The 16,343-nt window shown below is 36.0% G+C and overlaps 1 protein-coding gene across 3 annotated transcripts in view; it reads right to left on the bottom strand.

Moving 5' to 3' along the window:
* sano (serrano) overlaps window positions 1-16,343 on the bottom strand; it is an 821,182-nt gene that overhangs the window by 64,613 nt on the left and 740,226 nt on the right. Inside the window, exon 1 of one of the 3 annotated variants that reach the window (XM_067773880.1) lies at window positions 11,342-12,209. The exons of the other annotated variants lie outside the window; for them this stretch is intronic. The gene's annotated coding sequence lies outside the window, so the exon portion shown is untranslated. Of the gene's footprint in view, window positions 1-11,341; window positions 12,210-16,343 lie in introns of those variants that run through there. 3 annotated transcript variants of the gene reach the window in all.

Here is a 16,343-nt window from a genome sequence, read left to right as displayed (position 1 = left end):
AAATCTGGTCGATGGTAGATTTACCAGGTCTGAAGCCGAACTGATAAGGTCCAATCAGACGGTTCACGGTGGGCTTCAATCTTTCGCACAATACACTTGAAAGGACCTTATATGCGATATTAAGAAGGCTGATTCCACGATAGTTGGTGCATTTTGCAGTATCCCCCTTCTTGTGGACTGGGCAAAGAACACTTAGATTCCAACCGTCGGGCATGCTTTCGTCCGCCCATATTTTGCTAAGAAGCTGCTGCATGCGTCTTACCAACTCCTCGCCGCCGAAATTGAATAGCTCCGTAGGCAATCCATCAGCGCCCACTGTTGTTTTTCAATCTGGTTATTGCTATTCTAACTTCGTCATAATCGGTCGGGGGGACATATATTCCATCATCATCGATTGCGGGATCGGGTTCTTCATCTCTGCGCGGTGAATTGCTGCCTCCATTTAGGAGAGCAGAGAAGTATTCCTCCATAATCTAAGCACTCTCTGGACATCAGTTACAAGGTCGCCGTTTTCATTCCTACAGGAGTTTGCCCCGGTCTTAAAACCTTCCGTCTGTCGCCGTATTTTTTGGTAGAATTTTCGGGCGTTATTCCTGGTGGCTAGCAGCTCAAGCTCCTCGAACTCACGCCTTTCTGCTTCTGCTTTTTCTTCCTGAAAAGGCGTCTCGCTTCCCTTTTCAACTCACGATGGCGTTCACACACTCCTCTTGTCGCGCTCGCTTTTAACGCAGCCCTGTAGGCAGCGTCTTTTCTTTCGTCGTTCATCATACCAGTTGTTTTTTCGTGGCCGCCGGTAACCAATTTTTTCCTCGGCGGCAGTACGAAGTGCTTTGGAGATATGCTCCCACTGCCCCTGTATTCCTTCAGGATGAGTTGTGCCCTCAGAGAGCAGGTGTGAGAGTCGAGTTGCGAAATAATTGGCAGTCTGTTGTGATTGAAGCTTTTCGATGTCTAGCTTTCCTTGTGTTTTTTGTTCCTTGTTTTTAGCCGCGTTGAGGCGGGTGCGTGTTTTGGCTGCAACGAGATAATGGTCCGAATCGATGTTAGGTCCTCGAATCGTGCGCACATCTAAAACACTGGAGGCATGCCGTCCGTCTATCACAACGTGATCGATCTGATTGCGAGTATTTCGATCAGGAGACAGCCATGTAACATGATAAACAGGGGAGCTTAAAATCATAAAATTTTATTTTGGCAACTTGAATATAACCTCACCTTTATCGGTGCCGTATGAGCGTTTCCACATAAAAAATCGATTTTCTCAAAAAGTGGAGTTACGTGGTTAACGAATAAACGGGGCGATATGCGGAAACTCTCACAAATCTTATATAAAGCATGAATTATGAATGATCGGCTAAAACGACGATATTAATCAGTTTTAAAGTAATACTCAAATTAATATGCACAATCAGCAAAACGATAAAAAACAAGTAAGGAAGTCTAAATTTGGGTGAAACCGAACATTATATGCCCAGCTGTACACTTGAAAAACTGTTGTTGTTTGTTTTGTATGCTTAATAGTTTTACAAGGCCGCGGAATAATACATATACATATGGTTCTATTCTGAACTAATTTTTCTTCGAGTTATGGCTCCCGAAACATAGAAAACTGCTTAGCCATTTTTTTAAATTTGAAGTTTTTCCTATTTATTGTTATAAATCAACTTGGGAAATGAAATACCATTGATATAAAGCACTTTTTTGAAAAGATATAGCTTATTTTTATCTTCCGCGACCCCTTTAAAAATCTTTATATAAAAGTGGGCGTGGTCCTTACCCGTTTTCGTTGATTTTTCTTCAAAGCATTCCTTCTAGTAAAGGCAACCTCCCTGCCGAATTTTGTTACGATAGGTTTGCCGATTTTTGATTTATGATTAATAATATTTGTAAAATTGATTTTATCACAAGTGGGCGTTGCCCCGCCCAAATTTTTTTAAATTTTTTTAAGGAGTCTCAATATCAATCCACACGTCAAATTTCAACATTCTAGGTGTATTATTTACTAAATAATCAGGTTTCTTGTGTTTTCCAAAATGTTATATATATAAAAAGTGGGCGTGGTTATCATCCGATTTCGCTCATTTTCAATACCAATCTATTCTTGGTCAAATTTGGTGAAATTATCTTAATATTTACTCAAGTTATCGTGTTAACGGACGGACGGACGGACATGGCCCAATCAAAATTTGTTTCGGTCCTGATGATTTTGATATATGGAAGTCTATATCTATCTCGATTCCTTTATACCTGTACAACCAACCGTTATCCAATCAAAGTTAATATACTCTGTGTGCAAAGCACGCTGAGTATAAAAATGGATAGAAATGATGAGTACAAAAAAAAAATATATAATGGATGGGTGCGTGAGTTGAGCTTAGGTTGATTTAATATATATTGTGGAACCAGTACGCACCTGGTTGTGATCCTAACCTAAAACTGTTGAAGTTGAAAGAGAACAACGAAGTATAAATGATAATATGGGTACATTACTTAGGTAAATGTAGCGAATTCCCATGTCATATGTCATACAGATGGGCCTTGATTCATAATATTTATGTTAATATAGGTTGAGAATATATATTTGGAAAATACCACACTAAGAATATCTGACTTTAATTTCACAAAATTAAAATGCACGAACCGCAACGGTTAATAACACTTAAAAACGCAAAATATATACCTTAATTTGTTTTTACAGTGGTGGTCACATAATTAGGGGCATCTCATCATATTATTGGCTAGAAGTATTACGTATAGAGCATACACAAAGCAATACAAAAGGTCTTATTCAAACATTTTCATCACTTGACTTTGCAAAAATAATCAGTGAGATATGGTAATAGTGATCGTAAAGAAACGAATTTCGATACGATATTTCACCATATCGATACTTCTGCCACCTCATACCGATATTTTATACTCGATACTTTTGTACCGATACTTTTTGTCATCGAGTATTTCGACTCCAGTATCGTATGGATTTTTCGAAAAAAGGTGGAAATATACCAGGAAAGAACTCATCTAACAAATATACCATTATTTATGTTTGTTTCACTTAAAAGCAAGCAGTATCTACATAGCTAAGAATCGACTTTGAGACGAATTGCTATTCAGTACATAAATTGTTCCAAGTCTAAATAATTTACGCACTGGTTCTGGGTAGATTACAAATCAAACAAGTAAGGAAAGCTGAGAGCTATGGAGACAAAATAAGGGAAAATCACCATGTAGGAAAATGAACCTAGGGTAACCCTGGAATGTGTTTGTATGACATGTGTATCAAATTGAAGGTACTAAAGAGTATTTTAAGAGGGAGTAGGCCATAGTTCTATGGGTGGACGCCATTTTGGGATATCGCCATAAAGGTGGGAGAATTTGTTTGTATGACATTGGTATGAAATGAAGGGTGTTAATGATCCGTGATGGAAATCAATTTTTTCATTCGCAATAGCTCTGAAATGGTTCATCGATTTATCAAATATGTGAAATTATGGCTACCAGTACTCATTAGATACATAACTTGTTACCATTTTTAAGAATCTTTTGACAGTTTCATAATTATCGTTTGAGTGAAATTGCTTTTCGATATGTGGTCTTATAACACGATACGGGCCCAGGTTCGATGAGAGTTTGAAGTAAGAAGAAATGTCAAGTAAGCGTCTTTTTCATCATTAGGACCTTGTTTGTTTTGTGCTTGATACAATTAAAATATGGTGATGGTATCTTTTTCACCTTTCACTGTTGCACCTTATGTATCTAATCAATGACGTAGAATAAATACGCGATTTCATTTGTAAACATTGTCGCAGGGACAAGTCCGTTTCGGCAATGTGCCATCTTCAGTACAATTGTTCCTTTAAATTTAACTAATTAAATTTTATTAGAAAAAGTAATTAAATTTTATTGGAAATATAGTTCCTCCTATTTTTGGACCCCATTGTAAGTAACGCAAAGTTACTGCGAAACAAATTCAAAAAACGTTGGTGACTCTAATGATGTGTCCATCACTGCACATTCTGTATTGTAGACTCATATACATATTTATAATACTGTATTCCTCCATACATATACATGTGGTTAAAAAAAAAAAACAATAAACCAACTAAAATTAATAGTCCAAAGCAAATTGTGGCTAAAAATATATGAAAATGTTAAAGCGATGACGCCGTTTAAATGCGGTTTGTGACGTTATTACGAAGCGTGTCGCTGAACAATCGACATAACCGGTGTTTTTGATTTGATTACTAATCGCAATGAAAAACTGTGTATATACACCATTGCCATTGCCAAAGCCACGAATAACCCAAGCTAACACAGCAAGTATAAAGAACAATCAGCAAAAATTAGTAAGTCAAATATATACATATATGTATGAATGTATAGGGAACAAGAATGGTGAGCTACAAACATACAGTGGGGGCAAGTAATTAAGGACATATGTAGAAAAACAGGATTTATCCAACACCTTTTAAAGATAAATTAAGAACGTACAGGGATTGAAGTTAAACCACAAGAGAGGTAATTTTACCAGAAACAAATAATTCCGATCTAATTGAGAAGAGCTTTTTATTGATAACAAGGATGTAGACAAGTTTTTACTTTATTATCGACTTACTATGGACAGTGAAACTATTGTTGAATTGTTGGCTTGTTTTCTCCGAACTATCGGCTTGTAAACGACGGGTAAAAGATGTGTTATAGATTTCTTTTTAAAGTTTAATCGGCATCGGTTTGATAACAAACCGATGATTCATGGATAAAACACCGATAACCAACCGACAACCTTTCTTTTAAAAAGCGATAACTATTTATTGAAAAATATATAGGGTTTCTATGAAAATCGATAGTTTATCGATAAGGCACGAAGGTAACGAATCAATAGCTCTTCGATAACACACCGATTAGGAAGAGCTGTAGGTCTTGATAACCAGTTTTTTAAATTTTGCAGATTTTTTTTTAACTGAACTTCTATAACATTCGAAAGCGGTCTCTTTCATCCCAAAATTATCAAAAAAGGAAAGAGCTACTGTAAATATTGTAAAAAATGGTGTTTTTTATGTGAGCACTGCTGTTTTTTATACATCGGCAAACAATTCATCGTTTGGTAAAAAAATCGTACTTTTATTGCTTGTGATCGTAAAGATTCATTTTATAATTAGAGGTATAGTCAGTCAGTCCTTTCGAAAAAATTGTCTGAATAATTCGATTTTCTTGAGACTAGATAAACAGACAGTTAAGGTTAATATATTGCCCTATTTGATTAGAAAGGCCATTACTTAAAAGTTTTATTGTTAAATGCTTCTAATGAAGGTTCTATTTTAGCGAAGTCATTCGTTATATCATATCTCAGGAGCCCGGTTAAAAAGGGTTACTGAAAAAGTTAAAACAAATGTGGAGCGAGATTTTAGAGGTAATTTGAAGAATATTAGCAACACTAAGGGATACTATCATCTCTAAGCCTATACTAAGCAGTCACTGGTATATACATAAACAAATCAATCATTATGTCTACACATATGCACATACAAGCAGCGGAGAAGCAGCGGAGATATCTGAGATACTCACAAAAGTATGCAATCATTTGTGCAAGTATTACTCACATAAACACGCGCATATTGCTATGCGAGAAGCTATAAACGTGCATCTGTAGTTTATAGCTGGTATTTTATAGCTGGTAACTAAGTAGCAAATTTTAGAAGAAGAAACGCCTAGAAGTATGCGAACGAGGAAACCGAAGAGTATAAAAGCAGCACAAGCTGAGGCATGAGCAATTCAGTTTGATTTAAGCGAGGTATTGGTTGCGAAGTATCAGTGTTATTGTGAAGTACTTTAATAAAGGCCATTTTGCATTATTGAATATTGGAGTTATTTATTCAACAGTTTAGCGATACGAACGTTAGTAGAAGGTGTAAAATAAGCGGATTTTCAGTAAATTCGTTACAATATATATGTGTAGCCCGCGGTATGGCAATGCAAAGTCGGGTTAGGTTGAATTGGCCGCTCAATAAAGACGTCACATAGAGTGAATGTATCCATGGTGTAGCTAGAATTTGTTTGATGAAAAAAACCTAAATTAGGAGCCAGGACTTTTGTTACAGAATAATTTTCCTCTCTTGGAAAGTACTAGAACTTATCTAGTACCTAGATAAATTGCTGTCTGGAGATCTGGTAGCTCCGCCGCCGCTAGTAGCAGAAGCCTTTCCCTCGCGAGCGTACGACACGAACACAGAAGGTGCTCCACCGGTTGTTCTTGCAGCTAACACTTCATATATCTGCTGTAAGTGATGAGGCCAAACTTAAAAGCATGAGAAGCCATAAGGCGGTGTCCAGTTAGAATGGTCAATATGAGCCTTAATTCTTCTCTCTTTAGAGATATGAGCAATTTTGTGAGTCTAATGTCATAGGACTTGCACGCCTTTTCTGCTTGATGGATCCTATGCACTCCTGTCTCCTCGCAATGCTTATTTTTAAGTGCTTGGTGAAGCCTCGCACAGCCGTGTTCAGATAGCACATATGTATATCGACATATAGCGTACACCAGCAGTAAATAAATATTTTTTTGTGATAGAATTCATAACCCCGTAGTGCACAAACAAACAAATTCTTTTCTTTTTTCATAATCTAATTGAATATGCAGGGCAGCGCACTGCCAAAACCTACAAAAATAACAATAATTATTAAAAATTGATAAAAGGTATAACCGAAACAGTAAAAAAATATTACTTTGGTTAATTTTTGACCAACGACACCGTCGTACACAGGAAATGAAAGCAAGAACAATGAGAGTTATGGTGGATTTAATTTCTAGTGAACGTAAAATTGTCCAAACGCCATTGGGCTAAAGAGTCACATTTTGGTGCTGCTCTGTATTTTTTTATTCGGGTTTCAAATGTTTTTACAAATTTTCTGCTAATGCTTTTTGTTTTTTGTAGTTTGCGCTATTGCAGTACTTGTTCGACCTTTATATAAAATTCAATTGTTTGTCGCAGTCGCTTTTAGCCAAACTATTAGACGAGCAGAAATCAATTTATTTGTGGTAAAAAATAAAAAAAAATAATGAAATTCTTATAAAAAGAAAAAATATTGGAGAAAGTATTTGCAGAAAAAGATTTGGCAGTTATATTTGCACATATTTATGTATTTCGGTAGAATTTTAATTTTGTAATAGTTAGCTTATAAGCAAGTGATTGTCGCTAAGAGCTTATTTTACTTATGTCCATAGATACAATCGAACTTAAATAGGATCGCACATATTGTGGCGCCAAGATTTCCTTTGTGCCACTTTTACTGCAAAGGGAATCTTGATGCCATTGCTCTATGATCGTACGTTCGTTGAATGCACAAAATTTGGCGCTAATATTGGTAAGAAAAGTGCTTTTTAACATAAACAAGTAAGTAAGTTCGTGTGAAACCGAACATTACATATCCAGCTGTACACGTAAAATGCTGTTGTTGTTTGTTTTGTGTGCTTAAGGCTGCGCAATATTACATATACATATGGTTCTATTCTGAACTAATTTTTCTTCGAATTATGGCTCCCGGAACATAGAAAATTGCTTAGTCATAAAAGGGCGGTGTCACGCCCATTTTTTTAAATTAGAAGTCTCCTATTTACTGTTATAAATCCACCTGAGAAATGAAATACCATTGATATAAAGCTCTTTTTTCCAAAGATATAGCTTATTTTATTCGTCCACGACGCTTTTAAAAATCTTTTATATAAAAGTGGACGTGATCCTTAACCGATTTCGTTAATTTTTCTTCAAAGCATTCCTTATAGTAAAGGCAACCTCTTTGCCGAATTTTGTTACGATAGGTTTAAAGATTTTGGATTTATGAATAATATTTGTAAAATTGATTTTATCACAAGTGGGCGGCGCCACGCCCGTTTTAAACAATATCATTCCACACGTCAAATTTCAACATTCTAGGTGTATTATTTACTAAATAATCAGGTTTTTTGTGTTTTCCAAAATGTTATATATATAAAAAGTGGGCGTGGTTATCATCCGGTTCCAATCTATTCTGGCTCCAGATAAACTCGTGCACCAAATTTGGAGAATATATCTCAATATTTACTCAAGTTATAGTGTTAACGGACAGACGGACGGACGGACATGGCTCAATCAAATTTTTTTTCGATACTGACGATTTTGATATATGGAAGTCTATGTCTATCTCGATTCCTTTATACCTGTACAACCAACCGTTATCCAATCAAAGTTATAATACCCTGTGTGCAAGTACAGCTGGGTATAAAAACTTTGAGTAGAAAGTAAGGATATTTAGACGCTAATATACAAAACTAATGTTATCCAGATTGGTTTCAGTCAAATACCTGAAGCACTACACACTGCATTCAAAGCCCCGTCACATAAGCAGTTATTCATAAGGATGCATTTAAAGCAGTTTTACGTATGATGAGTAGATTGCAAGTATTTTTATGGAGAACGGCAGATCGAGCAACACTGACATGAAAAAGTAGCCAACTCCCAACTTTTGTTACAAGCAAAGCATAAGAAGAATAATTTGACATTTGCTTTGGCTTAGGGTGCTTTCACACTTTGCAAGTGAAATAATTTTTCCCACTGGTTGGTACTTTTGTAACATTCTTTTAAGTTAAAAACTGCAGTTTAACAAATGAAGAGGACACAAAATAAATTCTTGTATGAGATTGTCAAATAGACAATCATTATAGAACCAACCAAAATTTCTCTAACGTTAGAAACTGTGCTTCCTGGAATCAATTTTGTTAACATTTTGTATTCAAATTACAACAAACGCAAATGTGGACTCTATTAACATGGATACAACAACACTATCGTTACTAATAAATATTTCTATTTACTATTAAGTTAAAATGCATTGTGTACCTTGAACATATCAAGCTAATTGGAGAGTAAAATATCTCCCCCTTTATAGGTAGGTACTTTGATACTTTAGTATTTGTATTGTACTGAACTTAATTAGAATTTATATTTTTCGAATTTTTTATTATTACTGACAACTGCATATTTAGTTTAAGTAATTGTTGTGGGTGTGTTCAACATTTCCATTATACGAATCAAATACTCTAACACTTTAAATCGATTCTTGTTATGACCCAATATCTTCAAATTGTCAGATTACATTTCAAATTGTGTTCTTTCGACTTTTTATGATTTACAAAGCGATAAGTCTTCAATTAGATTTCAAACCTTTTTTGAGTTTTTAAAATTTTTTTATATTATGTCTCCATTGCAAGCTTTAGCAGTTGAGATTTATGAAATCTTTGGCTGGCGTCAGATAAAACTTTACATTGGCTTTAGGTTTGACTTGATATTCGGCAACAAAGCTAAGGCATACGAACTTCGTGTAAGTTATAAATGAATGCTTTGATTTCAGCAGGTTAGGTAACTTCTAACTTTTGTTTACCTTAGCCTTGGCTGTAATTTGTTTTCCTTTATAAAAAGCAAAAGTTCAACGGAAAAAAGGTTCCAATAACAGAAGTTACTATAAGACATGTTTCAACGAAACTTTCACCAGGGTTCATTGTTACATAGCTACTGCACTCCTCCCTTTGTCGTAAAATTCTATTTGTCGCCGCTCTTATATTTGAATCTACATTGCCTCCACTGAATTTTTGTACGACGCTTTATTTTGCAGCTTACTCTAAATATTTTAATATCAAAAAATGATATGAGTTATCAATTAGAGGTTGACATACCCAAAATATTGTATTGAATGCGGAGTGTTACTTAAGATTTCATGGAGATTTAACTTAAATCTACCACCTTAAATCTTTTCAGTCATAACTGTCTGTTAAATCTCTATATGGAGGTATATTATTATTTTATAGATATTACTTTCAAATGAAAAAGGTCTGCTACCTACGCAACATAGAGAAATTTCGTATGTCAACTGGCTCTTAACTATGCTCCAGCTATGAAATTCATTGGAAACCTACTGAACAATGTCTTGCGAGATTAATAATCCCAGGCGAAATTCCTAATTATCTCTAATTATCATGATCCGTGGGACACTCAACGAAATTGTTTCCACTCGTTCTGCATAGTCAACAAGTTGTAAATTATGTTGGAGTATTTAAGTCTGTAACTAAGTGAAGGTCTCATAAAAACGTATGACAAACTTCCCAAGCACAGATCAATTTGTCTAAATATATCGATTAGTGCGCACCTGTCGTAACTTGTTTGCAATACATGTTGCACTTAAATTAGCCTGTGAGCCACTTTTAAATTAAAACGTACAGTCGATTAGGTAGTTTAGAATTTCGTTCGAATTATCAAATAATCCCGATATGTGCGCATCCAGAAGGTTTTTTCCTGCACTATCATTCGGTTCTAAGCCGTGCTCCAAGTTTCATATCTCTGGCTCAGTTGAATCTCTCATACAAAAATGTATAGCAGGATTCCACAGTTACCTAAAATTTTCAAAAATATCTCAGCCTTTGCGCCCCCTAAGCGTAACCTTAGCGCCATCTATCGTACTTTTTGCCTCATTTTGTTTCGTTGTCTCGGTGTTCTAAGCAAAGTGAAGTGAAAGATTTTAAGTGTATAGCCCAATAGGAACCCTCTTGAAAACTGATCTCAAAGATTTCTCTTTTGGTACGATTTTTCACAATATCTCGATACGCGCGCCACCTAGCAGCCATCTTTATACCCAGCGTGTACTTGTACACAAGTGTAATATTTTAGGTAGGTGGAACTACCAATATGTAATCAAAGGTAAAACCGTTTCTTGCTGCAGCTCGCACTTCTTACATCTACTGTTACTGACGACGCCTAACTTATAAACATGTAACGCCAGAAGGCAGTGCTCAGTTAGCATGCCTATTGTGCTGCCCCGCGCTTATGTCCACGCCTTTCCAGCTTCTGCTTATTCAACTCCTGCCTCTTTTTGAGTTCTCCCAAACGGGACGCTTACCGTCGATTTAGCGAGTGCGAGTGCCGCACCCCCCTTTGCCAACTCATTGGCATTTTCGTTACCTTCTATCAGTTTATGACCGGTAACCCAGTACATACATATATGGTCCGGTCTGAACGTAATTCTTCCAATGCTTATTTGCATTCCAGGATACTTCTTAATGAAGTACTGTGTGAGATTATTAATCTAATTATGCAGCTTAAGGATCGAAAAATTAGCCGTTACCAATTGGGACCAAAATGTATGTAGGTATATGTGATACTTTTGAGTTTAGCATAACAGTTTGAGAGGGGCAAGGTGAAAAAAAATCGTTTAATTTATTAAAAAAGACCAACCTATATATTTCATACTATTGCTACTGTTTCAACTTGATCTTAACTCTTATCATACAATCTGTTTATTTATTAGTTTTACTTACGTTTGATCAAAATAAATAATTTTGTTTTATTTCAAATATAATTTATTCAAGTTGCAAACAAAGTTGATTGAATTATTCTCCCACAACGAACCACGCGTCACTGTAAACACTTGTAAACACACCTACATTCGTAGTATATTAATTTGTATTTGTATGTAATTATATTCTTTATTTGGCTGCTTTCACACTTTCCAAACAGATTTCATAATAATTATTACAGATGAATAATAAATTCCACTTTCTTTTGTTTACAAAACGGTTGTTGCGAAGGTGTAAACCGTAAGATAAACAATGCAAATTTGTAAGTGACAAATGACCAATGAGTCAGCAAGCACCGCAGCGGAGTAATCAGCAACAAATTGCCAACAATTGTCATAAGCCGAGATGTCAGTTGTCAATTGCCAATTGTTATGAGGCACAAAAGCACTTTCACAAAATTATGAAATTTTATGAACTTAATTTCTTTGCGGTTTACTACAATTTTTTTGTTTTTTTTGTTGTATTTATTTCTTGCGAAAATTGTTGTCATCTAGTTTTTTATATTAGCGCATAAATTATATTATATTTAAACGAAATTAGTTTAATGCAATTAGCAGCCAACAATTTTTTTGTGATTATTTACTTATGCGAATTTTTTTTTCAATTGCACTTTTTATCGCTTTAGATTTTGTAGTTATGTACGTCCGTAAAATATAAAAAACTGTATTTGCTGCTCCGCTAATGCTGTGTTGTTATTGTAGTCAACTCACTCACAAACATTTGAATTCACACTTGAAAAACTTTACGTTAACCAGACGTGGCAAAGCGTTTTAAATTCCGTTTGTAGAAGATGCGCACACGCCATGCCTCGAACGCAACGAACTTTACAATAATGAAATGAATTCTTGACTAAAAACACTGTAGAACTGCCCCTACAACCAACGACGTTGTCGCACATACATAGGCGATGATGTTGTAGCTGACGGTGGAGCGACCGAAGCAACATCGTCGGCAATGTCATCGCCATCGTCATCGATGCTTTTGTATTGTCACATTAAGTTTTACTTACTTAATGCCTTTACTACAACAATGCTGTTTTGTTAGGATATGTATATAGAACCAACAACAAACAACGAAAAGTTGCAGAGTGCGGTAAAGAACTTAAATGGCTAAGGAGCTGTGGTATGGCTCTTAATTTTTAGGAGGGCGGTAGGAGGAATGCCGTAAATTGACTATGTGACAGCTAAAATAATAATAATGGCGTCGTCGTCTACGCTGTCGATTATGACAATGATGATGATGATGGGACTAATGTGCTTGCCGCATAAGACAACGCAACAGCATTTAGTTGAACGTCAATCACACGAAAAATAACGTTGGAGCTTGTTTTTGAAGCGTTCAACGCTTGTTGCGCCAAATGCTAACTAAATGAATGTTTTCAAACAACGGAGCTGCTGCAGCAACAGAAACTGTTAAATAAAAGAGAATACCATTTTCTGTTAGCAGCATTGGCCAATTGAGCGAGAGCGTTTAACGTCTTTCAAGCAAAGTTGTTGCTGGTGAGGTATTTTTAAAGCTCAATACAAATTTTTGCGAGCTAGGTCTTGCTTAGATTTGATTGTTGTGATCTGAGTTTTTCTTAAGATGGTAGCTTACTAAATGTGGAGAAAACGTTGCATCAAATCAACAAAATAGAGCTTGTGTTAGTAGCGTCTGAATGCTGCATTTTATATCGTTATTTGAAAATTTCGATTGTTCGCTTGATATCAAGTTTTGGCAAGAAGGACTTCGTCATATTTCGTTGTAGCTAATGAAATGCTCATCCATCCACTAGCAGCCTACTGCTCCTTTTTAATTTGCCCTAAAAATTGATTGGACGGGACATACATGTTTTATGCCGACGCCGAACGGCAGATGCAAATACGCTCGGAGTGTTTGATAGATAAAAATGTTTTCTAAATTTTTATGTTGCTTTGCACGGAACTTTAACCCAGTACCTTCAAATCTTGGAATACCTGAATATTCACAGAACACATTGCCGCAGTCATTTCAGATTTTCGGTTAGGTTGAAATGGCCTGCCCGTGAGGTCCTAAATATAGCCTGAATGAGTCGATAGAGTTACACGAAGATTACTATAAAAAACTTCGTCCTCTTGACAAGTACTAGCAGCTTTCTAAGACGTATAATAATTTCTACTTTTAGATCTAATACATAGTTTTGTTAGTCTTTATAGCTGGAGCTTTAGTTTTGCAAGTGTATTATATGCTCGATCGTTTCCCCTGCACCCCGCACTTCTTTCCATTACTATCATTGACGAGGCCCAGTATCTTTGCTAGTCTATCTTGTACTTCGAAACTTTGCAGCCCCGCGCCTGGTTCTTCGCCGTTCGTGCTTGCTTGATCATGTGCAACTCTCGCCTTTTTAAATCTCGCCTAATCTGATTGAGACGGAACAAGCGTAGAGGCGTGTGCCCTTTTTAGACAGCTCATTCGCTTTTTCATTTCTATCTACTATTATAATACATATTTCTCCCTATCCCAAAATGCAGATGAAGCACAAATATAGATCAATCAGGTGAGGATACACACAAACTTGTATAGACTAGAACAAAATAGGGCTGCCAGTAGAATAAAAAGTACATACCTTGAGAAGTTTGCTGTGAAGCCTTTTCTGGAAATGTAAACTCTTTTGTTTTACCATAAAATTAGACTCCCAACTAATATATGGGATATAAAATAAACTTGCGACTGAGAAGGGATCTAAAGAGGAATCCTTCTTAAGCTGGTTGATGGTAAACATCGAAGACCAATAGAAAGCGAAATGAAGCTGCTGAACGGTAGGGACCATGTTAGAGCAGCATGCTGGGCAGTTTCGAAGAATTATTACAAATCATCAACTTCGTAGAAACGGCACTTATGGCAGCTCCATTTGCTATAGATACAGTTTTAAGATAAGGGCTAGTCAAGAAGTGGAACTAACGACATCAATAAAAAAACAAGTAAGGAAGGTTAAGTTCGGGTGTAACCGAACATTACATACTCAGTTGAGAGCTATGGTGACAACATAAGGGAAAATAACGATGTAGGAAAATGAACCGAGGGAAACCCTGGAAAGTGTTTGTATGGCATGGGTATCAAATGAAAGGCATTAAAGAGTATTTTATGAGGGAGTCGGCCATAGTTCTATAGGTGGACGCCATTTAGGGATATAGCCATAAAGGTGGATCAGGGTTGACTCTAGAATGCGTTTGTACGATATGGGTATCAAATGAAAGATGTTAATGAGTATTTTAAAAGGGAGTAATCCTTAGTTCCATAGGTGGACGCCGTTTCGAGATATCGCCATAAAGGTGGACCAGGGGTTACCCTAGAATTTGTTTGTACAATATGGGCATCAAACGAATGGTGTTAATGAGTATTTTAAAAGGGAGTGGGCCTTAGTTCTATAGGTGGATGCCGTTTCGAAATATCGTCATAAAAGTGGACCAGGGGTGACTCTAAAATGTGTTTGTACGATATGGGTATCAAATGAAAGGTGTTAATGAGTATTTTAAAAAGGAGTAATCCTTAGTTCCATAGGTGGACGCCGTTTCGAGATATCGCCATAAAGGTGGACCAGGGGTGACCCTAGAATTTGTTTGTACAATATGGGTATCAAAAGAAAGGTTTTAATGAGTATTTTAAAAGGGAGTAATCCTTAGTTCCATAGGTGGACGCCGTTTCGAGATATCGCCATAAAGGTAGACCAGGGGTGACCCTAGAATTTGTTTGTACAATATGGGCATCAAACGAAAGGTGTTAATGTGTATTTTAACAGGGAGTGGGCCTTAGTTCTATAGGTGGACGCCGTTTCGAAATATCGCCACAAAGGTGGACCAGGGGTGACTCTAGAATGTGTTTGTACGGTATGGGTATCAAATTAAAGGTATTAATGAGGGTTTTAAAAGAGAGTGGTGGTAGTTGTATATGTGAAGGCGTTTTCCAGATATCGACCAAAATGTGGACCAGGGTGACCCAGAACATTATCTGTGGGATACCGCTAATTTATTTATATATCTAATACCTACCAAGATTTTAAGGGTTTTTTATTTCGCCCTGCAGAACTTTTTCATTTTCTTCTACATAATATGATAGGTGTCACAACCATTTTATAAAGTTTTTTCTAAAGTTATATTTCACTTCAATAAAACAATCCAATTACCTTACCATGTTTCATCCCTTTTATCGTATTTGGTATAGAATTATGGCATTTTTTTCATTTTTCGTAATTTTCGATATCGAAAAAGTGGGTGTGGTCATAGTCGGATTTCGTTCATTTTTCATATCAAGATAAAGTGAGTTCAAGTAAGCACGTGAACTAAGTTCATTAAAGATATGTCGATTTTTGCTCAAGTTATCGTGTTAACGGCCATGCGGAAGGAGAGACGGACGACTGTGTATAAAAATTGGGCGTGGCATCAACCGATTCCGCCCATTTTCACAGAAAACATTTAACGTCATAAAATCTATGCCCCTACCAAATTTCAAAAGGATTGGTTGATTTTTGTTCGACTTATGGCGTTAAAAGTATCCTAGACAAATTAAATGAAAAAGGGCGGAGCCACGCCCATTTTGAAATTTTCTTTTATTTTTGTATTTTGTTGCACCACATCATTACTGGAGTTGAATGTTGACATAATTTACTTATATTCTGTAAAGATATTAAATTTTTTGTTAAAATTTTACTTTAAAAAAATTTTTTTTTAAAAGTGGGCGTGGTCCTTCTCCGATTTTGCTAATTTTTATTAAGCGTACATATAGTAATAGGAGTAACGTTCCTCCCAAATTTCATCATGATATCTTCAACGACTGCCAAATTACAGCTTGCAAAAGTTTTACTAATTTTCTATTCTGCGTCATAAGTTCAACTCATCTACCAAGTTTCGTCGCTTTATCTGTCTTTTATAATGAATTATCGCACTTTTTCGGTTTTTCGAAATTTTCGATATCGAAAAAGTAGGCGTGGTTATAGTCCGATATCGTT

This window comes from Eurosta solidaginis, chromosome 3 (assembly GCF_040869045.1).
Source record: "Eurosta solidaginis isolate ZX-2024a chromosome 3, ASM4086904v1, whole genome shotgun sequence".
Classification (NCBI taxonomy): Eukaryota; Metazoa; Arthropoda; class Insecta; order Diptera; family Tephritidae; genus Eurosta; species Eurosta solidaginis.
This window is presented reverse-complemented; position numbering and strand designations above follow the sequence as displayed.